At 45.9% G+C, this 24,428-nt stretch overlaps 10 non-coding genes across 10 annotated transcripts; all 10 read right to left on the bottom strand.

Moving 5' to 3' along the window:
* Nucleotides 1–1,669: 1,669 nt before the first annotated feature.
* On the bottom strand, nucleotides 1,670–1,860 carry LOC130299787 (U2 spliceosomal RNA). The gene has a single exon (XR_008850842.1). It is a non-coding gene; the product is annotated as a U2 spliceosomal RNA (small nuclear RNA).
* A 2,078-nt stretch (nucleotides 1,861–3,938) lies between these two features.
* On the bottom strand, nucleotides 3,939–4,129 carry LOC130299788 (U2 spliceosomal RNA). The gene has a single exon (XR_008850843.1). It is a non-coding gene; the product is annotated as a U2 spliceosomal RNA (small nuclear RNA).
* Nucleotides 4,130–6,207: 2,078 nt separating this feature from the next.
* Nucleotides 6,208–6,398, bottom strand: LOC130299789 (U2 spliceosomal RNA). The gene has a single exon (XR_008850844.1). It is a non-coding gene; the product is annotated as a U2 spliceosomal RNA (small nuclear RNA).
* A 2,097-nt stretch (nucleotides 6,399–8,495) lies between these two features.
* Nucleotides 8,496–8,686, bottom strand: LOC130299790 (U2 spliceosomal RNA). The gene has a single exon (XR_008850845.1). It is a non-coding gene; the product is annotated as a U2 spliceosomal RNA (small nuclear RNA).
* Nucleotides 8,687–10,782: 2,096 nt separating this feature from the next.
* Nucleotides 10,783–10,973, bottom strand: LOC130299806 (U2 spliceosomal RNA). The gene has a single exon (XR_008850860.1). It is a non-coding gene; the product is annotated as a U2 spliceosomal RNA (small nuclear RNA).
* A 2,103-nt stretch (nucleotides 10,974–13,076) lies between these two features.
* LOC130299791 (U2 spliceosomal RNA) lies at nucleotides 13,077–13,267 on the bottom strand. Its single transcript, XR_008850846.1, has one exon. It is a non-coding gene; the product is annotated as a U2 spliceosomal RNA (small nuclear RNA).
* Nucleotides 13,268–15,377: 2,110 nt separating this feature from the next.
* LOC130299792 (U2 spliceosomal RNA) lies at nucleotides 15,378–15,568 on the bottom strand. Its single transcript, XR_008850847.1, has one exon. It is a non-coding gene; the product is annotated as a U2 spliceosomal RNA (small nuclear RNA).
* A 2,090-nt stretch (nucleotides 15,569–17,658) lies between these two features.
* On the bottom strand, nucleotides 17,659–17,849 carry LOC130299794 (U2 spliceosomal RNA). The gene has a single exon (XR_008850849.1). It is a non-coding gene; the product is annotated as a U2 spliceosomal RNA (small nuclear RNA).
* Nucleotides 17,850–19,952: 2,103 nt separating this feature from the next.
* On the bottom strand, nucleotides 19,953–20,143 carry LOC130299770 (U2 spliceosomal RNA). The gene has a single exon (XR_008850826.1). It is a non-coding gene; the product is annotated as a U2 spliceosomal RNA (small nuclear RNA).
* A 2,098-nt stretch (nucleotides 20,144–22,241) lies between these two features.
* LOC130299796 (U2 spliceosomal RNA) lies at nucleotides 22,242–22,432 on the bottom strand. The gene has a single exon (XR_008850850.1). It is a non-coding gene; the product is annotated as a U2 spliceosomal RNA (small nuclear RNA).
* Nucleotides 22,433–24,428: the final 1,996 nt, after the last annotated feature.

Below are 24,428 nucleotides of genomic sequence, written 5' to 3' on the forward strand. Positions count from 1 at the left end.
CCTGTGTGGGTTAAATCCGGGTTATTTGACAACCTATGGCGGTGATGGTTCTGCTCAGGCAGAGCAGTGCTGATGCTCCTCATAAAGCTGTCGCTGCTGTGAAGGTTCTAGGTGACATCACAAATCCCTATGGTTACATACACAACAAAGCTGGGTTGTTGTTGTTTACACTCTGCAAGGCCTGTGGAAGTCAGTGACATCATAGCACTGTAGTTCTGAGGGTTCTAGATGGATGCAACAATCTCCTGTTGCTTCTATGAAGGCCATAATAGACGACATCACCAAACAGCTCCATAGTTACATACACAGCAAAGGAGAGATGTTGTTTACACCTAGTGATGTCAGTGGTATTGAGTGACATCACAGCACAGTGCTAAGGCTCCTGGGCCTGGACACAGCAGCGGCTGCAATATCTCAACGGAGAATACGTTTATATATATGTGTGTGTGTGCGCGTATATATATATATATATATATATATATATATATATATATATATATTTCTCCGCCGAAATCACTTTTAAACCCATTTCCACCTTTTTTTCCCTTCTCTTCCTCTTACTTTTTTTTCACGTTTTTTTACGTTTTTCTCCTTTTCGCCTCTTTTCTGGGCGTATTATTCTTCTTTTTCTTCTTTTTTTTCGTCTAATGCATACCCCATCAGTGCAGCAATGCTTATTCAATACCGCCAGCAGATGGAGACACTGGGGGATAATTTTCTAAGGATTTATACTGATTTTTCCTGTCTGAATTTGTCGCACAGAAAGTTGCAGGCCAAATATGTGTGACATTTCTGCGACTTTAGCTTCTAGAGCATTTTTACAACATTATACATAGGTGCTGAATACATAAAAAGCGACTGTTCAGCGACAGACAAGTCGCATCGGCTGAAAGTAGGCCAGAATGTCAGTCCATGTTGGAGCAGGTTGAGATACAGTCTAAAGCATAGATCTCAAAGTCTGTGCACAGAATTTAGCAAGGGCCTCGCACCTTCTGATGCATCAGGTAGGTGCACAATAGCATAGCCTAACCCTCTGTACTTTGGTCTATATTGATGCGGGACATAGACAGCCAGCTGATGACCAATCCATTAGTGCAATGGATGGCTGGAAGCATTTGTCTTTGCCTTTGCAATACCACAGAAGCAATGCATGGTCAATGTACAGCAATGACACACCTGTGTGAACAGCCAGGAGACCCCCCCCCCCCCCCCATGTTATGTTACATAGTTACATAGTTAGTACGGTCGAAAAAAGACATATGTCCATCAAGTTCAACCAGGGAATTAAGGGGTAGGGGTGTGGCGCGATATTGGGGAAGGGATGAGATTTTATATTTCTTCATAAGCATTAATCTTATTTTGTCAATTAGGAACATTCAGCACCCACCCGCTATCAAGGCAGCTGCCTATCATGTCATGCCCTACCTGCACAGGTGTGCTGGCTACTCAAATGATCCAATTAAGGAGGCCATTTAGTCAGCAGCAGCAGAAGTCCTGTGTCTGGACGCTCCAACAGGGGCCAGACACAAGCAGAAGCAGCAGAAGCAGCAGCAGCACCACCTTTTGTTTTTTGGCTGCAGCAGCAGCAAGGCCCACAGGGCTGGCTAGCTGGCTAGCCAGCAAGCAGGTAGCAATGAAAGTAGGAATCTTTCTTTTTAACCCTGTAAGGGGGTGGTGCACTGTACCCGAAGATACTGCCATATCGGGTCAATGCATAGGGCGACGGAAGCAAGCTTCGAAATCGGCCCCCGTTCTCAAAAATCCATTTAATATATGGTCCCCAGATAGGGGACGTATCAGATATTAAACTGATAAGAACAGATACTACACTTGATCTTAGCCAAAAGGCCGAGAAGCGATAACCGTGAAAGGGGCGGGCCCAACAAGGTCCCCTTCATGGGCACTATCACTGCTTGCTGTCAGGGAGGCTGCCAGACAATTTTCCATGCACACTCTGGGCTGGGGGGCAGTCAACCACCAGTACACACAGCAGAACCTAAACCCATACCATTATTGCTAAGCAGCAAGACAGGGGCCCATTGCACTCCCACGGGGCCTTTTTAAATGCAATCCATAACCCGGATTTGCCAGGAACCCTTCTTACTCCTCCTACTTGCATGTGACACTGGGCTTAGGATCTGCATAGGAAACACACACACAAGCACACACCTACCTTTGTTGCCTGCAGATGCCTCCTTGGCTGTCCCCAAACGGTATCAAACCAACACCCACGGGAAGCTGTAAGCATAGAGGACATGCCTGCACCCCATTGGACTTACCTGTGTGGGTTAAATCCGGGTTATTTGACAACCTATGGCGGTGATGGTTCTGCTCAGGCAGAGCAGTGCTGATGCTCCTCATAAAGCTGTCGCTGCTGTGAAGGTTCTAGGTGACATCACAAATCCCTATGGTTACATACACAACAAAGCTGGGTTGTTGTTGTTTACACTCTGCAAGGCCTGTGGAAGTGAGTGACATCATAGCACTGTAGTTCTGAGGGTTCTAGATGGATGCAACAATCTCCTGTTGCTTCTATGAAGGCCGTAATAGACGACATCACCAAACAGCTCCATAGTCACATACACAGCAAAGGAGAGATGTTGTTTACACCTAGTGATGTCAGTGGTATTGAGTGACATCACAGCACAGTGCTAAGGCTCCTGGGCCTGGACACAGCAGCGGCTGCAATATCTCAACGGAGAATACGTTTATATCTATGTGTGTGTGTGCGCGTATATATATATATATATATATATATGTATATTTCTCCGCCGAAATCACTTTTAAACCCATTTCCACCTTTTTTTCCCTTCTCTTCCTCTTACTTTTTTTTCACGTTTTTTTACGTTTTTCTCCTTTTCGCCTCTTTTCTGGGCGTATTATTCTTCTTTTTCTTCTTTTTTTTCGTCTAATGCATACCCCATCAGTGCAGCAATGCTTATTCAATACCGCCAGCAGATGGAGACACTGGGGGATAATTTTCTAAGGATTTATACTGATTTTTCCTGTCTGAATTTGTCGCACAGAAAGTTGCAGGCCAAATATGTGTGACATTTCTGCGACTTTAGCTTCTAGAGCATTTTTACAACATTATACATAGGTGCTGAATACATAAAAAGCGACTGTTCAGCGACAGACAAGTCGCATCGGCTGAAAGTAGGCCAGAATGTCAGTCCATGTTGGAGCAGGTTTAGATACAGTCTAAAGTATAGATCTCAAAGTCTGTGCACAGAATTTAGCAAGGGCCTCGCACCTTCTGATGCATCAGGTAGGTGCACAATAGCATAGCCTAACCCTCTGTACTTTGGTCTATATTGATGCGGGACATAGACAGGCAGCTGATGACCAATCCATTAGTGCAATGGATGGCTGGAAGCATTTGTCTTTGCCTTTGCAATACCACAGAAGCAATGCATGGTCAATGTACAGCAATGACACACCTGTGTGAACAGCCAGGAGACCCCCCCCCCCCCCCATGTTATGTTACATAGTTACATAGTTAGTACGGTCGAAAAAAGACATATGTCCATCAAGTTCAACCAGGGAATTAAGGGGTAGGGGTGTGGCGCGATATTGGGGAAGGGATGAGATTTTATATTTCTTCATAAGCATTAATCTTATTTTGTCAATTAGGAACATTCAGCACCCACCCGCTATCAAGGCAGCTGCCTATCATGTCATGCCCTACCTGCACAGGTGTGCTGGCTACTCAAATGATCCAATTAAGGAGGCCATTTAGTCAGCAGCAGCAGAAGTCCTGTGCCTGGAAGCTCCAACAGGGGCCAGACACAAGCAGAAGCAGAAGCAGCAGAAGCAGCAGCAGCACCACCTTTTGTTTTTTGGCTGCAGCAGCAGCAAGGCCCACAGGGCTGGCTAGCTGGCTAGCCAGCAAGCAGGTAGCAATGAAAGTAGGAATCTTTCTTTTTAACCCTGTAAGGGGGTGGTGCACTGTACCCGAAGATACTGCCATATCGGGTCAATGCATAGGGCGACGGAAGCAAGCTTCGAAATCGGCCCCCGTTCTCAAAAATCCATTTAATATATGGTCCCCAGATAGGGGACGTATCAGATATTAAACTGATAAGAACAGATACTACACTTGATCTTAGCCAAAAGGCCGAGAAGCGATAACCGTGAAAGGGGCGGGCCCAACAAGGTCCCCTTCATGGGCACTATCACTGCTTGCTGTCAGGGAGGCTGCCAGACAATTTTCCATGCACACTCTGGGCTGGGGGGCAGTCAACCACCAGTACACACAGCAGAACCTAAACCCATACCATTATTGCTAAGCAGCAAGACAGGGGCCCATTGCACTCCCACGGGGCCTTTTTAAATGCAATCCATAACCCGGATTTGCCAGGAACCCTTCTTACTCCTCCTACTTGCATGTGACACTGGGCTTAGGATCTGCATAGGAAACACACACACAAGCACACACCTACCTTTGTTGCCTGCAGATGCCTCCTTGGCTGTCCCCAAACGGTATCAAACCAACACCCACGGGAAGCTGTAAGCATAGAGGACATGCCTGCACCCCATTGGACTTACCTGTGTGGGTTAAATCCGGGTTATTTGACAACCTATGGCGGTGATGGTTCTGCTCAGGCAGAGCAGTGCTGATGCTCCTCATAAAGCTGTCGCTGCTGTGAAGGTTCTAGGTGACATCACAAATCCCTATGGTTACATACACAACAAAGCTGGGTTGTTGTTGTTTACACTCTGCAAGGCCTGTGGAAGTGAGTGACATCATAGCACTGTAGTTCTGAGGGTTCTAGATGGATGCAACAATCTCCTGTTGCTTCTATGAAGGCCGTAATAGACGACATCACCAAACAGCTCCATAGTCACATACACAGCAAAGGAGAGATGTTGTTTACACCTAGTGATGTCAGTGGTATTGAGTGACATCACAGCACAGTGCTAAGGCTCCTGGGCCTGGACACAGCAGCGGCTGCAATATCTCAACGGAGAATACGTTTATATCTATGTGTGTGTGTGCGCGTATATATATATATATATATATATATGTATATTTCTCCGCCGAAATCACTTTTAAACCCATTTCCACCTTTTTTTCCCTTCTCTTCCTCTTACTTTTTTTTCACGTTTTTTTACGTTTTTCTCCTTTTCGCCTCTTTTCTGGGCGTATTATTCTTCTTTTTCTTCTTTTTTTTCGTCTAATGCATACCCCATCAGTGCAGCAATGCTTATTCAATACCGCCAGCAGATGGAGACACTGGGGGATAATTTTCTAAGGATTTATACTGATTTTTCCTGTCTGAATTTGTCGCACAGAAAGTTGCAGGCCAAATATGTGTGACATTTCTGCGACTTTAGCTTCTAGAGCATTTTTACAACATTATACATAGGTGCTGAATACATAAAAAGCGACTGTTCAGCGACAGACAAGTCGCATCGGCTGAAAGTAGGCCAGAATGTCAGTCCATGTTGGAGCAGGTTTAGATACAGTCTAAAGTATAGATCTCAAAGTCTGTGCACAGAATTTAGCAAGGGCCTCGCACCTTCTGATGCATCAGGTAGGTGCACAATAGCATAGCCTAACCCTCTGTACTTTGGTCTATATTGATGCGGGACATAGACAGGCAGCTGATGACCAATCCATTAGTGCAATGGATGGCTGGAAGCATTTGTCTTTGCCTTTGCAATACCACAGAAGCAATGCATGGTCAATGTACAGCAATGACACACCTGTGTGAACAGCCAGGAGACCCCCCCCCCCCCCCATGTTATGTTACATAGTTACATAGTTAGTACGGTCGAAAAAAGACATATGTCCATCAAGTTCAACCAGGGAATTAAGGGGTAGGGGTGTGGCGCGATATTGGGGAAGGGATGAGATTTTATATTTCTTCATAAGCATTAATCTTATTTTGTCAATTAGGAACATTCAGCACCCACCCGCTATCAAGGCAGCTGCCTATCATGTCATGCCCTACCTGCACAGGTGTGCTGGCTACTCAAATGATCCAATTAAGGAGGCCATTTAGTCAGCAGCAGCAGAAGTCCTGTGCCTGGAAGCTCCAACAGGGGCCAGACACAAGCAGAAGCAGAAGCAGCAGAAGCAGCAGCAGCACCACCTTTTGTTTTTTGGCTGCAGCAGCAGCAAGGCCCACAGGGCTGGCTAGCTGGCTAGCCAGCAAGCAGGTAGCAATGAAAGTAGGAATCTTTCTTTTTAACCCTGTAAGGGGGTGGTGCACTGTACCCGAAGATACTGCCATATCGGGTCAATGCATAGGGCGACGGAAGCAAGCTTCGAAATCGGCCCCCGTTCTCAAAAATCCATTTAATATATGGTCCCCAGATAGGGGACGTATCAGATATTAAACTGATAAGAACAGATACTACACTTGATCTTAGCCAAAAGGCCGAGAAGCGATAACCGTGAAAGGGGCGGGCCCAACAAGGTCCCCTTCATGGGCACTATCACTGCTTGCTGTCAGGGAGGCTGCCAGACAATTTTCCATGCACACTCTGGGCTGGGGGGCAGTCAACCACCAGTACACACAGCAGAACCTAAACCCATACCATTATTGCTAAGCAGCAAGACAGGGGCCCATTGCACTCCCACGGGGCCTTTTTAAATGCAATCCATAACCCGGATTTGCCAGGAACCCTTCTTACTCCTCCTACTTGCATGTGACACTGGGCTTAGGATCTGCATAGGAAACACACACACAAGCACACACCTACCTTTGTTGCCTGCAGATGCCTCCTTGGCTGTCCCCAAACGGTATCAAACCAACACCCACGGGAAGCTGTAAGCATAGAGGACATGCCTGCACCCCATTGGACTTACCTGTGTGGGTTAAATCCGGGTTATTTGACAACCTATGGCGGTGATGGTTCTGCTCAGGCAGAGCAGTGCTGATGCTCCTCATAAAGCTGTCGCTGCTGTGAAGGTTCTAGGTGACATCACAAATCCCTATGGTTACATACACAACAAAGCTGGGTTGTTGTTGTTTACACTCTGCAAGGCCTGTGGAAGTGAGTGACATCATAGCACTGTAGTTCTGAGGGTTCTAGATGGATGCAACAATCTCCTAATGCTTCTATGAAGGCCGTAATAGACGACATCACCAAACAGCTCCATAGTCACATACACAGCAAAGGAGAGATGTTGTTTACACCTAGTGATGTCAGTGGTATTGAGTGACATCACAGCACAGTGCTAAGGCTCCTGGGCCTGGACACAGCAGCGGCTGCAATATCTCAACGGAGAATACGTTTATATCTATGTGTGTGTGTGCGCGTATATATATATATATATATATATATATATATATATATATATATATATATTTCTCCGCCGAAATCACTTTTAAACCCATTTCCACCTTTTTTTCCCTTCTCTTCCTCTTACTTTTTTTTCACGTTTTTTTACGTTTTTCTCCTTTTCGCCTCTTTTCTGGGCGTATTATTCTTCTTTTTCTTCTTTTTTTTCGTCTAATGCATACCCCATCAGTGCAGCAATGCTTATTCAATACCGCCAGCAGATGGAGATACTGGGGGATAATTTTCTAAGGATTTATACTGATTTTTCCTGTCTGAATTTGTCGCACAGAAAGTTGCAGGCCAAATATGTGTGACATTTCTGCGACTTTAGCTTCTAGAGCATTTTTACAACATTATACATAGGTGCTGAATACATAAAAAGCGACTGTTCAGCGACAGACAAGTCGCATCGGCTGAAAGTAGGCCAGAATGTCAGTCCATGTTGGAGCAGGTTTAGATACAGTCTAAAGTATAGATCTCAAAGTCTGTGCACAGAATTTAGCAAGGGCCTCGCACCTTCTGATGCATCAGGTAGGTGCACAATAGCATAGCCTAACCCTCTGTACTTTGGTCTATATTGATGCGGGACATAGACAGCCAGCTGATGACCAATCCATTAGTGCAATGGATGGCTGGAAGCATTTGTCTTTGCCTTTGCAATACCACAGAAGCAATGCATGGTCAATGTACAGCAATGACACACCTGTGTGAACAGCCAGGAGACCCCCCCCCCCCCCCCATGTTATGTTACATAGTTACATAGTTAGTACGGTCGAAAAAAGACATATGTCCATCAAGTTCAACCAGGGAATTAAGGGGTAGGGGTGTGGCGCGATATTGGGGAAGGGATGAGATTTTATATTTCTTCATAAGCATTAATCTTATTTTGTCAATTAGGAACATTCAGCACCCACCCGCTATCAAGGCAGCTGCCTATCATGTCATGCCCTACCTGCACAGGTGTGCTGGCTACTCAAATGATCCAATTAAGGAGGCCATTTAGTCAGCAGCAGCAGAAGTCCTGTGCCTGGAAGCTCCAACAGGGGCCAGACACAAGCAGAAGCAGAAGCAGCAGAAGCAGCAGCAGCACCACCTTTTGTTTTTTGGCTGCAGCAGCAGCAAGGCCCACAGGGCTGGCTAGCTGGCTAGCCAGCAAGCAGGTAGCAATGAAAGTAGGAATCTTTCTTTTTAACCCTGTAAGGGGGTGGTGCACTGTACCCGAAGATACTGCCATATCGGGTCAATGCATAGGGCGACGGAAGCAAGCTTCGAAATCGGCCCCCGTTCTCAAAAATCCATTTAATATATGGTCCCCAGATAGGGGACGTATCAGATATTAAACTGATAAGAACAGATACTACACTTGATCTTAGCCAAAAGGCCGAGAAGCGATAACCGTGAAAGGGGCGGGCCCAACAAGGTCCCCTTCATGGGCACTATCACTGCTTGCTGTCAGGGAGGCTGCCAGACAGTTTTCCATGCACACTCTGGGCTGGGGGGCAGTCAACCACCAGTACACACAGCAGAACCTAAACCCATACCAATATTGCTAAGCAGCAAGACAGGGGCCCATTGCACTCCCACGGGGCCTTTTTAAATGCAATCCATAACCCGGATTTGCCAGGAACCCTTCTTACTCCTCCTACTTGCATGTGACACTGGGCTTAGGATCTGCATAGGAAACACACACACAAGCACACACCTACCTTTGTTGCCTGCAGATGCCTCCTTGGCTGTCCCCAAACGGTATCAAACCAACACCCACGGGAAGCTGTAAGCATAGAGGACATGCCTGCACCCCATTGGACTTACCTGTGTGGGTTAAATCCGGGTTATTTGACAACCTATGGCGGTGATGGTTCTGCTCAGGCAGAGCAGTGCTGATGCTCCTCATAAAGCTGTCGCTGCTGTGAAGGTTCTAGGTGACATCACAAATCCCTATGGTTACATACACAACAAAGCTGGGTTGTTGTTGTTTACACTCTGCAAGGCCTGTGGAAGTGAGTGACATCATAGCACTGTAGTTCTGAGGGTTCTAGATGGATGCAACAATCTCCTGTTGCTTCTATGAAGGCCGTAATAGACGACATCACCAAACAGCTCCATAGTCACATACACAGCAAAGGAGAGATGTTGTTTACACCTAGTGATGTCAGTGGTATTGAGTGACATCACAGCACAGTGCTAAGGCTCCTGGGCCTGGACACAGCAGCGGCTGCAATATCTCAACGGAGAATACGTTTATATCTATGTGTGTGTGTGCGCGTATATATATATATATATATATATATATATATATATATATATATATATATTTCTCCGCCGAAATCACTTTTAAACCCATTTCCACCTTTTTTTCCCTTCTCTTCCTCTTACTTTTTTTTCACGTTTTTTTACGTTTTTCTCCTTTTCGCCTCTTTTCTGGGCGTATTATTCTTCTTTTTCTTCTTTTTTTTCGTCTAATGCATACCCCATCAGTGCAGCAATGCTTATTCAATACCGCCAGCAGATGGAGACACTGGGGGATAATTTTCTAAGGATTTATACTGATTTTTCCTGTCTGAATTTGTCGCACAGAAAGTTGCAGGCCAAATATGTGTGACATTTCTGCGACTTTAGCTTCTAGAGCATTTTTACAACATTATACATAGGTGCTGAATACATAAAAAGCGACTGTTCAGCGACAGACAAGTCGCATCGGCTGAAAGTAGGCCAGAATGTCAGTCCATGTTGGAGCAGGTTTAGATACAGTCTAAAGCATAGATCTCAAAGTCTGTGCACAGAATTTAGCAAGGGCCTCGCACCTTCTGATGCATCAGGTAGGTGCACAATAGCATAGCCTAACCCTCTGTACTTTGGTCTATATTGATGCGGGACATAGACAGCCAGCTGATGACCAATCCATTAGTGCAATGGATGGCTGGAAGCATTTGTCTTTGCCTTTGCAATACCACAGAAGCAATGCATGGTCAATGTACAGCAATGACACACCTGTGTGAACAGCCAGGAGACCCCCCCCCCCCCCCATGTTATGTTACATAGTTACATAGTTAGTACGGTCGAAAAAAGACATATGTCCATCAAGTTCAACCAGGGAATTAAGGGGTAGGGGTGTGGCGCGATATTGGGGAAGGGATGAGATTTTATATTTCTTCATAAGCATTAATCTTATTTTGTCAATTAGGAACATTCAGCACCCACCCGCTATCAAGGCAGCTGCCTATCATGTCATGCCCTACCTGCACAGGTGTGCTGGCTACTCAAATGATCCAATTAAGGAGGCCATTTAGTCAGCAGCAGCAGAAGTCCTGTGCCTGGACGCTCCAACAGGGGCCAGACACAAGCAGAAGCAGAAGCAGCAGAAGCAGCAGCAGCACCACCTTTTGTTTTTTGGCTGCAGCAGCAGCAAGGCCCACAGGGCTGGCTAGCTGGCTAGCCAGCAAGCAGGTAGCAATGAAAGTAGGAATCTTTCTTTTTAACCCTGTAAGGGGGTGGTGCACTGTACCCGAAGATACTGCCATATCGGGTCAATGCATTGGGCGACGGAAGCAAGCTTCGAAATCGGCCCCCGTTCTCAAAAATCCATTTAATATATGGTCCCCAGATAGGGGACGTATCAGATATTAAACTGATAAGAACAGATACTACACTTGATCTTAGCCAAAAGGCCGAGAAGCGATAACCGTGAAAGGGGCGGGCCCAACAAGGTCCCCTTCATGGGCACTATCACTGCTTGCTGTCAGGGAGGCTGCCAGACAATTTTCCATGCACACTCTGGGCTGGGGGGCAGTCAACCACCAGTACACACAGCAGAACCTAAACCCATACCATTATTGCTAAGCAGCAAGACAGGGGCCCATTGCACTCCCACGGGGCCTTTTTAAATGCAATCCATAACCCGGATTTGCCAGGAACCCTTCTTACTCCTCCTACTTGCATGTGACACTGGGCTTAGGATCTGCATAGGAAACACACACACAAGCACACACCTACCTTTGTTGCCTGCAGATGCCTCCTTGGCTGTCCCCAAACGGTATCAAACCAACACCCACGGGAAGCTGTAAGCATAGAGGACATGCCTGCACCCCATTGGACTTACCTGTGTGGGTTAAATCCGGGTTATTTGACAACCTATGGCGGTGATGGTTCTGCTCAGGCAGAGCAGTGCTGATGCTCCTCATAAAGCTGTCGCTGCTGTGAAGGTTCTAGGTGACATCACAAATCCCTATGGTTACATACACAACAAAGCTGGGTTGTTGTTGTTTACACTCTGCAAGGCCTGTGGAAGTGAGTGACATCATAGCACTGTAGTTCTGAGGGTTCTAGATGGATGCAACAATCTCCTGTTGCTTCTATGAAGGCCGTAATAGACGACATCACCAAACAGCTCCATAGTCACATACACAGCAAAGGAGAGATGTTGTTTACACCTAGTGATGTCAGTGGTATTGAGTGACATCACAGCACAGTGCTAAGGCTCCTGGGCCTGGACACAGCAGCGGCTGCAATATCTCAACGGAGAATACGTTTATATCTATGTGTGTGTGTGCGCGTATATATATATATATATATATATATATATATATATATATATATATATATATATATTTCTCCGCCGAAATCACTTTTAAACCCATTTCCACCTTTTTTTCCCTTCTCTTCCTCTTACTTTTTTTTCACGTTTTTTTACGTTTTTCTCCTTTTCGCCTCTTTTCTGGGCGTATTATTCTTCTTTTTCTTCTTTTTTTTTCGTCTAATGCATACCCCATCAGTGCAGCAATGCTTATTCAATACCGCCAGCAGATGGAGACACTGGGGGATAATTTTCTAAGGATTTATACTGATTTTTCCTGTCTGAATTTGTCGCACAGAAAGTTGCAGGCCAAATATGTGTGACATTTCTGCGACTTTAGCTTCTAGAGCATTTTTACAACATTATACATAGGTGCTGAATACATAAAAAGCGACTGTTCAGCGACAGACAAGTCGCATCGGCTGAAAGTAGGCCAGAATGTCAGTCCATGTTGGAGCAGGTTTAGATACAGTCTAAAGCATAGATCTCAAAGTCTGTGCACAGAATTTAGCAAGGGCCTCGCACCTTCTGATGCATCAGGTAGGTGCACAATAGCATAGCCTAACCCTCTGTACTTTGGTCTATATTGATGCGGGTCATAGACAGCCAGCTGATGACCAATCCATTAGTGCAATGGATGGCTGGAAGCATTTGTCTTTGCCTTTGCAATACCACAGAAGCAATGCATGGTCAATGTACAGCAATGACACACCTGTGTGAACAGCCAGGAGACCCCCCCCCCCCCCCATGTTATGTTACATAGTTACATAGTTAGTACGGTCGAAAAAAGACATATGTCCATCAAGTTCAACCAGGGAATTAAGGGGTAGGGGTGTGGCGCGATATTGGGGAAGGGATGAGATTTTATATTTCTTCATAAGCATTAATCTTATTTTGTCAATTAGGAACATTCAGCACCCACCCGCTATCAAGGCAGCTGCCTATCATGTCATGCCCTACCTGCACAGGTGTGCTGGCTACTCAAATGATCCAATTAAGGAGGCCATTTAGTCAGCAGCAGCAGAAGTCCTGTGCCTGGACGCTCCAACAGGGGCCAGACACAAGCAGAAGCAGAAGCAGCAGAAGCAGCAGCAGCACCACCTTTTGTTTTTTGGCTGCAGCAGCATCAAGGCCCACAGGGCTGGCTAGCTGGCTAGCCAGCAAGCAGGTAGCAATGAAAGTAGGAATCTTTCTTTTTAACCCTGTAAGGGGGTGGTGCACTGTACCCGAAGATACTGCCATATCGGGTCAATGCATAGGGCGACGGAAGCAAGCTTCGAAATCGGCCCCCGTTCTCAAAAATCCATTTAATATATGGTCCCCAGATAGGGGACGTATCAGATATTAAACTGATAAGAACAGATACTACACTTGATCTTAGCCAAAAGGCCGAGAAGCGATAACCGTGAAAGGGGCGGGCCCAACAAGGTCCCCTTCATGGGCACTATCACTGCTTGCTGTCAGGGAGGCTGCCAGACAATTTTCCATGCACACTCTGGGCTGGGGGGCAGTCAACCACCAGTACACACAGCAGAACCTAAACCCATACCATTATTGCTAAGCAGCAAGACAGGGGCCCATTGCACTCCCACGGGGCCTTTTTAAATGCAATCCATAACCCGGATTTGCCAGGAACCCTTCTTACTCCTCCTACTTGCATGTGACACTGGGCTTAGGATCTGCATAGGAAACACACACACAAGCACACACCTACCTTTGTTGCCTGCAGATGCCTCCTTGGCTGTCCCCAAACGGTATCAAACCAACACCCACGGGAAGCTGTAAGCATAGAGGACATGCCTGCACCCCATTGGACTTACCTGTGTGGGTTAAATCCGGGTTATTTGACAACCTATGGCGGTGATGGTTCTGCTCAGGCAGAGCAGTGCTGATGCTCCTCATAAAGCTGTCGCTGCTGTGAAGGTTCTAGGTGACATCACAAATCCCTATGGTTACATACACAACAAAGCTGGGTTGTTGTTGTTTACACTCTGCAAGGCCTGTGGAAGTGAGTGACATCATAGCACTGTAGTTCTGAGGGTTCTAGATGGATGCAACAATCTCCTGTTGCTTCTATGAAGGCCGTAATAGACGACATCACCAAACAGCTCCATAGTCACATACACAGCAAAGGAGAGATGTTGTTTACACCTAGTGATGTCAGTGGTATTGAGTGACATCACAGCACAGTGCTAAGGCTCCTGGGCCTGGACACAGCAGCGGCTGCAATATCTCAACGGAGAATACGTTTATATCTATGTGTGTGTGTGCGCGTATATATATATATATATATATATATATATATATATATATATATATATATATATATATATATATATATCTCCGCCGAAATCACTTTTAAACCCATTTCCACCTTTTTTTCCCTTCTCTTCCTCTTACTTTTTTTTCACGTTTTTTTACGTTTTTCTCCTTTTCGCCTCTTTTCTGGGCGTATTATTCTTCTTTTTCTTCTTTTTTTTCGTCTAATGCATACCCCATCAGTGCAGCAATGCTTATTCAATACCGCCAGCAGATGGAGACACTGGGGGATAATTTTCTAAGGATTTATACTGATTTTTCCTGTCTGAATTTGTCGCACAGAAAGTTGCAGGCCAAATATGTGTGACATTTCTGCGACTTTAGCTTCTAGAGCATTTTTACAACATTATACATAGGTGCTGAATACATAAAAAGCGACTGTTCAGCGACAGACAAGTCGCATCGGCTGAAAGTAGGCCAGAATGTCAGTCCATGTTGGAGCAGGTTTAGATACAGTCTAAAGCATAGATCTCAAAGTCTGTGCACAGAATTTAGCAAGGGCCTCGCACCTTCTGATGCATCAGGTAGGTGCACAATAGCATAGCCTAACCCTCTGTACTTTGGTCTATATTGATGCGGGACATAGACAGCCAGCTGATGACCAATCCATTAGTGCAATGGATGGCTGGAAGCATTTGTCTTTGCCTTTGCAATACCACAGAAGCAATGCATGGTCAATGTACAGCAATGACACACCTGTGTGAACAGCCAGGAGACCCCCCCCCCCCCATGTTATGTTACATAGTTACATAGTTAGTACGGTCGAAAAAAGACATATGTCCATCAAGTTCAACCAGGGAATTAAGGGGTAGGGGTGTGGCGCGATATTGGGGAAGGGATGAGATTTTATATTTCTTCATAAGCATTAATCTTATTTTGTCAATTAGGAACATTCAGCACCCACCCGCTATCAAGGCAGCTGCCTATCATGTCATGCCCTACCTGCACAGGTGTGCTGGCTACTCAAATGATCCAATTAAGGAGGCCATTTAGTCAGCAGCAGCAGAAGTCCTGTGCCTGGACGCTCCAACAGGGGCCAGACACAAGCAGAAGCAGAAGCAGCAGAAGCAGCAGCAGCACCACCTTTTGTTTTTTGGCTGCAGCAGCAGCAAGGCCCACAGGGCTGGCTAGCTGGCTAGCCAGCAAGCAGGTAGCAATGAAAGTAGGAATCTTTCTTTTTAACCCTGTAAGGGGGTGGTGCACTGTACCCGAAGATACTGCCATATCGGGTCAATGCATAGGGCGACGGAAGCAAGCTTCGAAATCGGCCCCCGTTCTCAAAAATCCATTTAATATATGGTCCCCAGATAGGGGACGTATCAGATATTAAACTGATAAGAACAGATACTACACTTGATCTTAGCCAAAAGGCCGAGAAGCGATAACCGTGAAAGGGGCGGGCCCAACAAGGTCCCCTTCATGGGCACTATCACTGCTTGCTGTCAGGGAGGCTGCCAGACAATTTTCCATGCACACTCTGGGCTGGGGGGCAGTCAACCACCAGTACACACAGCAGAACCTAAACCCATACCATTATTGCTAAGCAGCAAGACAGGGGCCCATTGCACTCCCACGGGGCCTTTTTAAATGCAATCCATAACCCGGATTTGCCAGGAACCCTTCTTACTCCTCCTACTTGCATGTGACACTGGGCTTAGGATCTGCATAGGAAACACACACACAAGCACACACCTACCTTTGTTGCCTGCAGATGCCTCCTTGGCTGTCCCCAAACGGTATCAAACCAACACCCACGGGAAGCTGTAAGCATAGAGGACATGCCTGCACCCCATTGGACTTACCTGTGTGGGTTAAATCCGGGTTATTTGACAACCTATGGCGGTGATGGTTCTGCTCAGGCAGAGCAGTGCTGATGCTCCTCATAAAGCTGTCGCTGCTGTGAAGGTTCTAGGTGACATCACAAATCCCTATGGTTACATACACAACAAAGCTGGGTTGTTGTTGTTTACACTCTGCAAGGCCTGTGGAAGTGAGTGACATCATAGCACTGTAGTTCTGAGGGTTCTAGATGGATGCAACAATCTCCTGTTGCTTCTATGAAGGCCATAATAGACGACATCACCAAACAGCTCCATAGTCACATACACAGCAAAGGAGAGATGTTGTTTACACCTAGTGATGTCAGTGGTATTGAGTGACATCACAGCACAGTGCTAAGGCTCCTGGGCCTGGACACAGCAGCGGCTGCAATATCTCAACGGAGAATACGTTTATATCTATGTGTGTGTGTGCGCGTATATATATATATATATATATATATATATATATATATATATTTCTCCGCCGAAATCACTTTTAAACCCATTTCCACCTTTTTTTCCCTTCTCTTCCTCTTACTTTTTTTTCACGTTTTTTTACGTTTTTCTCCTTTTCGCCTCTTTTCTGGGCGTATTATTCTTCTTTTTCTTCTTTTTTTTCGTCTAATGCATACCCCATCAGTGCAGCAATGCTTATTCAATACCGCCAGCAGATGGAGACACTGGGGGATAATTTTCTAAGGATTTATACTGATTTTTCCTGTCTGAATTTGTCGCACAGAAAGTTGCAGGCCAAATATGTGTGACATTTCTGCGACTTTAGCTTCTAGAGCATTTTTACAACATTATACATAGGTGCTGAATACATAAAAAGCGACTGTTCAGCGACAGACAAGTCGCATCGGCTGAAAGTAGGCCAGAATGTCAGTCCATGTTGGAGCAGGTTTAGATACAGTCTAAAGCATAGATCTCAAAGTCTGTGCACAGAATTTAGCAAGGGCCTCGCACCTTCTGATGCATCAGGTAGGTGCACAATAGCATAGCCTAACCCTCTGTACTTTGGTCTATATTGATGCGGGACATAGACAGCCAGCTGATGACCAATCCATTAGTGCAATGGATGGCTGGAAGCATTTGTCTTTGCCTTTGCAATACCACAGAAGCAATGCATGGTCAATGTACAGCAATGACACACCTGTGTGAACAGCCAGGAGACCCCCCCCCCCCCCCCCATGTTATGTTACATAGTTACATAGTTAGTACGGTCGAAAAAAGACATATGTCCATCAAGTTCAACCAGGGAATTAAGGGGTAGGGGTGTGGCGCGATATTGGGGAAGGGATGAGATTTTATATTTCTTCATAAGCATTAATCTTATTTTGTCAATTAGGAACATTCAGCACCCACCCGCTATCAAGGCAGCTGCCTATCATGTCATGCCCTACCTGCACAGGTGTGCTGGCTACTCAAATGATCCAATTAAGGAGGCCATTTAGTCAGCAGCAGCAGAAGTCCTGTGCCTGGACGCTCCAACAGGGGCCAGACACAAGCAGAAGCAGAAGCAGCAGAAGCAGCAGCAGCACCACCTTTTGTTTTTTGGCTGCAGCAGCAGCAAGGCCCACAGGGCTGGCTAGCTGGCTAGCCAGCAAGCAGGTAGCAATGAAAGTAGGAATCTTTCTTTTTAACCCTGTAAGGGGGTGGTGCACTGTACCCGAAGATACTGCCATATCGGGTCAATGCATAGGGCGACGGAAGCAAGCTTCGAAATCGGCCCCCGTTCTCAAAAATCCATTTAATATATGGTCCCCAGATAGGGGACGTATCAGATATTAAACTGATAAGAACAGATACTACACTTGATCTTAGCCAAAAGGCCGAGAAGCGATAACCGTGAAAGGGGCGGGCCCAACAAGGTCCCCTTCATGGGCACTATCACTGCTTGCTGTCAGGGAGGCTGCCAGACAATTTTCCATGCACACTCTGGGCTGGGGGGCAGTCAACCACCAGTACACACAGCAGAACCTAAACCCATACCATTATTGCTAAGCAGCAAGACAGGGGCCCATTGCACTCCCACGGGGCCTTTTTAAATGCAATCCATAACCCGGATTTGCCAGGAACCCTTCTTACTCCTCCTACTTGCATGTGACACTGGGCTTAGGATCTGCATAGGAAACACACACACAAGCACACACCTACCTTTGTTGCCTGCAGATGCCTCCTTGGCTGTCCCCAAACGGTATCAAACCAACACCCACGGGAAGCTGTAAGCATAGAGGACATGCCTGCCCCCTATTGGACTTACCTGTGTGGGTTAAATCCGGGTTATTTGACAACCTATGGCGGTGATGGTTCTGCTCAGGCAGAGCAGTGCTGATGCTCCTCATAAAGCTGTCGCTGCTGTGAAGGTTCTAGGTGACATCACAAATCCCTATGGTTACATACACAACAAAGCTGGGTTGTTGTTGTTTACACTCTGCAAGGCCTGTGGAAGTGAGTGACATCATAGCACTGTAGTTCTGAGGGTTCTAGATGGATGCAACAATCTCCTGTTGCTTCTATGAAGGCCGTAATAGACGACATCACCAAACAGCTCCATAGTCACATACACAGCAAAGGAGAGATGTTGTTTACACCTAGTGATGTCAGTGGTATTGAGTGACATCACAGCACAGTGCTAAGGCTCCTGGGCCTGGACACAGCAGCGGCTGCAATATCTCAACGGAGAATACGTTTATATCTATGTGTGTGTGTGCGCGTATATATATATATATATATATATATATATATATATATATATATATATATATATATATTTCTCCGCCGAAATCACTTTTAAACCCATTTCCACCTTTTTTTCCCTTCTCTTCCTCTTACTTTTTTTTCACGTTTTTTTACGTTTTTCTCCTTTTCGCCTCTTTTCTGGGCGTATTATTCTTCTTTTTCTTCTTTTTTTTCGTCTAATGCATACCCCATCAGTGCAGCAATGCTTATTCAATACCGCCAGCAGATGGAGACACTGGGGGATAATTTTCTAAGGATTTATACTGATTTTTCCTGTCTGAATTTGTCGCACAGAAAGTTGCAGGCCAAATATGTGTGACATTTCTGCGACTTTAGCTTCTAGAGCATTTTTACAACATTATACATAGGTGCTGAATACATAAAAAGCGACTGTTCAGCGACAGACAAGTCGCATCGGCTGAAAGTAGGCCAGAATGTCAGTCCATGTTGGAGCAGGTTTAGATACAGTCTAAAGCATAGATCTCAAAGTCTGTGCACAGAATTTAGCAAGGGCCTCGCACCTTCTGATGCATCAGGTAGGTGCACAATAGCATAGCCTAACCCTCTGTACTTTGGTCTATATTGATGCGGGACATAGACAGCCAGCTGATGACCAATCCATTAGTGCAATGGATGGCTGGAAGCATTTGTCTTTGCCTTTGCAATACCACAGAAGCAATGCATGGTCAATGTACAGCAATGACACACCTGTGTGAACAGCCAGGAGACCCCCCCCCCCCCCATGTTATGTTACATAGTTACATAGTTAGTACGGTCGAAAAAAGACATATGTCCATCAAGTTCAACCAGGGAATTAAGGGGTAGGGGTGTGGCGCGATATTGGGGAAGGGATGAGATTTTATATTTCTTCATAAGCATTAATCTTATTTTGTCAATTAGGAACATTCAGCACCCACCCGCTATCAAGGCAGCTGCCTATCATGTCATGCCCTACCTGCACAGGTGTGCTGGCTACTCAAATGATCCAATTAAGGAGGCCATTTAGTCAGCAGCAGCAGAAGTCCTGTGCCTGGACGCTCCAACAGGGGCCAGACACAAGCAGAAGCAGAAGCAGCAGAAGCAGCAGCAGCACCACCTTTTGTTTTTTGGCTGCAGCAGCAGCAAGGCCCACAGGGCTGGCTAGCTGGCTAGCCAGCAAGCAGGTAGCAATGAAAGTAGGAATCTTTCTTTTTAACCCTGTAAGGGGGTGGTGCACTGTACCCGAAGATACTGCCATATCGGGTCAATGCATAGGGCGACGGAAGCAAGCTTCGAAATCAGCCCCCGTTCTCAAAAATCCATTTAATATATGGTCCCCAGATAGGGGACGTATCAGATATTAAACTGATAAGAACAGATACTACACTTGATCTTAGCCAAAAGGCCGAGAAGCGATAACCGTGAAAGGGGCGGGCCCAACAAGGTCCCCTTCATGGGCACTATCACTGCTTGCTGTCAGGGAGGCTGCCAGACAATTTTCCATGCACACTCTGGGCTGGGGGGCAGTCAACCACCAGTACACACAGCAGAACCTAAACCCATACCATTATTGCTAAGCAGCAAGACAGGGGCCCATTGCACTCCCACGGGGCCTTTTTAAATGCAATCCATAACCCGGATTTGCCAGGAACCCTTCTTACTCCTCCTACTTGCATGTGACACTGGGCTTAGGATCTGCATAGGAAACACACACACAAGCACACACCTACCTTTGTTGCCTGCAGATGCCTCCTTGGCTGTCCCCAAACAGTATCAAACCAACACCCACGGGAAGCTGTAAGCATAGAGGACATGCCTGCACCCCATTGGACTTACCTGTGTGGGTTAAATCCGGGTTATTTGACAACCTATGGCGGTGATGGTTCTGCTCAGGCAGAGCAGTGCTGATGCTCCTCATAAAGCTGTCGCTGCTGTGAAGGTTCTAGGTGACATCACAAATCCCTATGGTTACATACACAACAAAGCTGGGTTGTTGTTGTTTACACTCTGCAAGGCCTGTGGAAGTGAGTGACATCATAGCACTGTAGTTCTGAGGGTTCTAGATGGATGCAACAATCTCCTGTTGCTTCTATGAAGGCCGTAATAGACGACATCACCAAACAGCTCCATAGTCACATACACAGCAAAGGAGAGATGTTGTTTACACCTAGTGATGTCAGTGGTATTGAGTGACATCACAGCACAGTGCTAAGGCTCCTGGGCCTGGACACAGCAGCGGCTGCAATATCTCAACGGAGAATACGTTTATATCTATGTGTGTGTGTGCGCGTGTATATATATATATATATATATATATATATATATATATATATATATATATTCTCCGCCGAAATCACTTTTAAACCCATTTCCACCTTTTTTTCCCTTCTCTTCCTCTTACTTTTTTTTCACGTTTTTTTACGTTTTTCTCCTTTTCGCCTCTTTTCTGGGCGTATTATTCTTCTTTTTCTTCTTTTTTTTCGTCTAATGCATACCCCATCAGTGCAGCAATGCTTATTCAATACCGCCAGCAGATGGAGACACTGGGGGATAATTTTCTAAGGATTTATACTGATTTTTCCTGTCTGAATTTGTCGCACAGAAAGTTGCAGGCCAAATATGTGTGACATTTCTGCGACTTTAGCTTCTAGAGCATTTTTACAACATTATACATAGGTGCTGAATACATAAAAAGCGACTGTTCAGCGACAGACAAGTCGCATCGGCTGAAAGTAGGCCAGAATGTCAGTCCATGTTGGAGCAGGTTTAGATACAGTCTAAAGCATAGATCTCAAAGTCTGTGCACAGAATTTAGCAAGGGCCTCGCACCTTCTGATGCATCAGGTAGGTGCACAATAGCATAGCCTAACCCTCTGTACTTTGGTCTATATTGATGCGGGACATAGACAGCCAGCTGATGACCAATCCATTAGTGCAATGGATGGCTGGAAGCATTTGTCTTTGCCTTTGCAATACCACAGAAGCAATGCATGGTCAATGTACAGCAATGACACACCTGTGTGAACAGCCAGGAGACCCCCCCCCCCCCCCCATGTTATGTTACATAGTTACATAGTTAGTACGGTCGAAAAAAGACATATGTCCATCAAGTTCAACCAGGGAATTAAGGGGTAGGGGTGTGGCGCGATATTGGGGAAGGGATGAGATTTTATATTTCTTCATAAGCATTAATCTTATTTTGTCAATTAGGAACATTCAGCACCCACCCGCTATCAAGGCAGCTGCCTATCATGTCATGCCCTACCTGCACAGGTGTGCTGGCTACTCAAATGATCCAATTAAGGAGGCCATTTAGTCAGCAGCAGCAGAAGTCCTGTGCCTGGACGCTCCAACAGGGGCCAGACACAAGCAGAAGCAGAAGCAGCAGAAGCAGCAGCAGCACCACCTTTTGTTTTTTGGCTGCAGCAGCAGCAAGGCCCACAGGGCTGGCTAGCTGGCTAGCCAGCAAGCAGGTAGCAATGAAAGTAGGAATCTTTCTTTTTAACCCTGTAAGGGGGTGGTGCACTGTACCCGAAGATACTGCCATATCGGGTCAATGCATAGGGCGACGGAAGCAAGCTTCGAAATCGGCCCCCGTTCTCAAAAATCCATTTAATATATGGTCCCCAGATAGGGGACGTATCAGATATTAAACTGATAAGAACAGATACTACACTTGATCTTAGCCAAAAGGCCGAGAAGCGATAACCGTGAAAGGGGCGGGCCCAACAAGGTCCCCTTCATGGGCACTATCACTGCTTGCTGTCAGGGAGGCTGCCAGACAATTTTCCATGCACACTCTGGGCTGGGGGGCAGTCAACCACCAGTACACACAGCAGAACCTAAACCCATACCATTATTGCTAAGCAGCAAGACAGGGGCCCATTGCACTCCCACGGGGCCTTTTTAAATGCAATCCATAACCCGGATTTGCCAGGAACCCTTCTTACTCCTCCTACTTGCATGTGACACTGGGCTTAGGATCTGCATAGGAAACACACACACAAGCACACACCTACCTTTGTTGCCTGCAGATGCCTCCTTGGCTGTCCCCAAACGGTATCAAACCAACACCCACGGGAAGCTGTAAGCATAGAGGACATGCCTGCACCCCATTGGACTTACCTGTGTGGGTTAAATCCGGGTTATTTGACAACCTATGGCGGTGATGGTTCTGCTCAGGCAGAGCAGTGCTGATGCTCCTCATAAAGCTGTCGCTGCTGTGAAGGTTCTAGGTGACATCACAAATCCCTATGGTTACATACACAACAAAGCTGGGTTGTTGTTGTTTACACTCTGCAAGGCCTGTGGAAGTGAGTGACATCATAGCACTGTAGTTCTGAGGGTTCTAGATGGATGCAACAATCTCCTGTTGCTTCTATGAAGGCCGTAATAGACGACATCACCAAACAGCTCCATAGTCACATACACAGCAAAGGAGAGATGTTGTTTACACCTAGTGATGTCAGTGGTATTGAGTGACATCACAGCACAGTGCTAAGGCTCCTGGGCCTGGACACAGCAGCGGCTGCAATATCTCAACGGAGAATACGTTTATATCTATGTGTGTGTGTGCGCGTATATATATATATATATATATATATATATATATATATATATATATATATTTCTCCGCCGAAATCACTTTTAAACCCATTTCCACTTTTTTTTTCCCTTCTCTTCCTCTTACTTTTTTTTCACGTTTTTTTACGTTTTTCTCCTTTTCGCCTCTTTTCTGGGCGTATTATTCTTCTTTTTCTTCTTTTTTTTCGTCTAATGCATACCCCATCAGTGCAGCAATGCTTATTCAATACCGCCAGCAGATGGAGACACTGGGGGATAATTTTCTAAGGATTTATACTGATTTTTCCTGTCTGAATTTGTCGCACAGAAAGTTGCAGGCCAAATATGTGTGACATTTCTGCGACTTTAGCTTCTAGAGCATTTTTACAACATTATACATAGGTGCTGAATACATAAAAAGCGACTGTTCAGCGACAGACAAGTCGCATCGGCTGAAAGTAGGCCAGAATGTCAGTCCATGTTGGAGCAGGTTTAGATACAGTCTAAAGCATAGATCTCAAAGTCTGTGCACAGAATTTAGCAAGGGCCTCGCACCTTCTGATGCATCAGGTAGGTGCACAATAGCATAGCCTAACCCTCTGTACTTTGGTCTATATTGATGCGGGACATAGACAGCCAGCTGATGACCAATCCATTAGTGCAATGGATGGCTGGAAGCATTTGTCTTTGCCTTTGCAATACCACAGAAGCAATGCATGGTCAATGTACAGCAATGACACACCTGTGTGAACAGCCAGGAGACCCCCCCCCCCCATGTTATGTTACATAGTTACATAGTTAGTACGGTCGAAAAAAGACATATGTCCATCAAGTTCAACCAGGGAATTAAGGGGTAGGGGTGTGGCGCGATATTGGGGAAGGGATGAGATTTTATATTTCTTCATAAGCATTAATCTTATTTTGTCAATTAGGAACATTCAGCACCCACCCGCTATCAAGGCAGCTGCCTATCATGTCATGCCCTACCTGCACAGGTGTGCTGGCTACTCAAATGATCCAATTAAGGAGGCCATTTAGTCAGCAGCAGCAGAAGTCCTGTGCCTGGACGCTCCAACAGGGGCCAGACACAAGCAGAAGCAGAAGCAGCAGAAGCAGCAGCAGCACCACCTTTTGTTTTT

The sequence above is a fragment of the Hyla sarda genome, unplaced genomic scaffold (genome assembly GCF_029499605.1).
Source record: "Hyla sarda isolate aHylSar1 unplaced genomic scaffold, aHylSar1.hap1 scaffold_1063, whole genome shotgun sequence".
Lineage (NCBI taxonomy): Eukaryota > Metazoa > Chordata > Amphibia > Anura > Hylidae > Hyla > Hyla sarda.